Source organism: Triticum aestivum, chromosome 3B (genome assembly GCF_018294505.1).
Source record: "Triticum aestivum cultivar Chinese Spring chromosome 3B, IWGSC CS RefSeq v2.1, whole genome shotgun sequence".
In the NCBI taxonomy this organism is placed as follows: Eukaryota; Viridiplantae; Streptophyta; class Magnoliopsida; order Poales; family Poaceae; genus Triticum; species Triticum aestivum.
The window spans coordinates 46194375-46195383 of NC_057801.1; positions in this window are offsets into that span (position 1 = coordinate 46194375).

The window sequence follows — 1009 nt, forward strand, 5'->3', positions numbered from 1 at the left end:
CAAAACAGCAACATCATGAACACTACTTAACAAGCTCGATACACTCACCACAAGTCATTGCATGACAAGATAAGCATAGCATCATCAAGAAGACATGTTTGTGTAACAAACCAAGTCAAGAACAAGTCCATAGCATGCAAGGATCAACTACAACAAGCTTGGCCAAATTGAATAACACGTAAACAATCTGCCAGGAAACATTTTGAAGCAAAAGTAGAGCACTCAAATGACATTCTAGACTACATAATTGCAACAAAGAGCATGAATGGATAGACAAAAACCTATTGTTCAAAACACCCTTACTGAAGTATCTCAAATTATGCATGGATCTCTCTGTAGCATCAAGTTTACATGGCATGAAAATTACAGCACAACAGGGACTAAAATCAGCAACATCACGATGCCTAGTTTGCATGCTTGTGCTAGTCACCACATTAATCACAAAAATACATGGTAAGCACCTCTGTAAAGAAGACATAGCATAGTTCAAAACACATGTAGACATCAACCTCATAGGATGCACACATCAATCATGGCAAAAATGACAAAAAAACTCGTTCTGATAACAGACAACAGAAAACATCATGAAGCACTCTTACAACGATGATTCAGGCATCTAGATGACCTCAAATGAATATGATTCAATGGAATGAAATGATGTACTCGTTGAGGCGAACAATTTGACATATTACACGCATGAAACGGAGCTACGGATGCAGAGATACGTCATGATGAACATGGCATGAAAATTACAGGAATCCTAGGACAGGCAAATTTCACCTCCGGAAAAACTGGACGGGGTCGTTCCGGGACGGAGCGGGGCTGTTTGGATCGGATCCCGGTGGATCTCGTCCCACCTGGACGGATCTGACCGGATCCGAACTCCGGCGAGGGCGGGGCGACTCCGGCGAGCGGGGGCGCGGCGGAGGCGGCGGGACACCGGCGACGGGAGGCGCGGGACCACCTACGTCGGGGCGGAGGGAGCCAGGCAGCGCACGGGGGCGCGGGC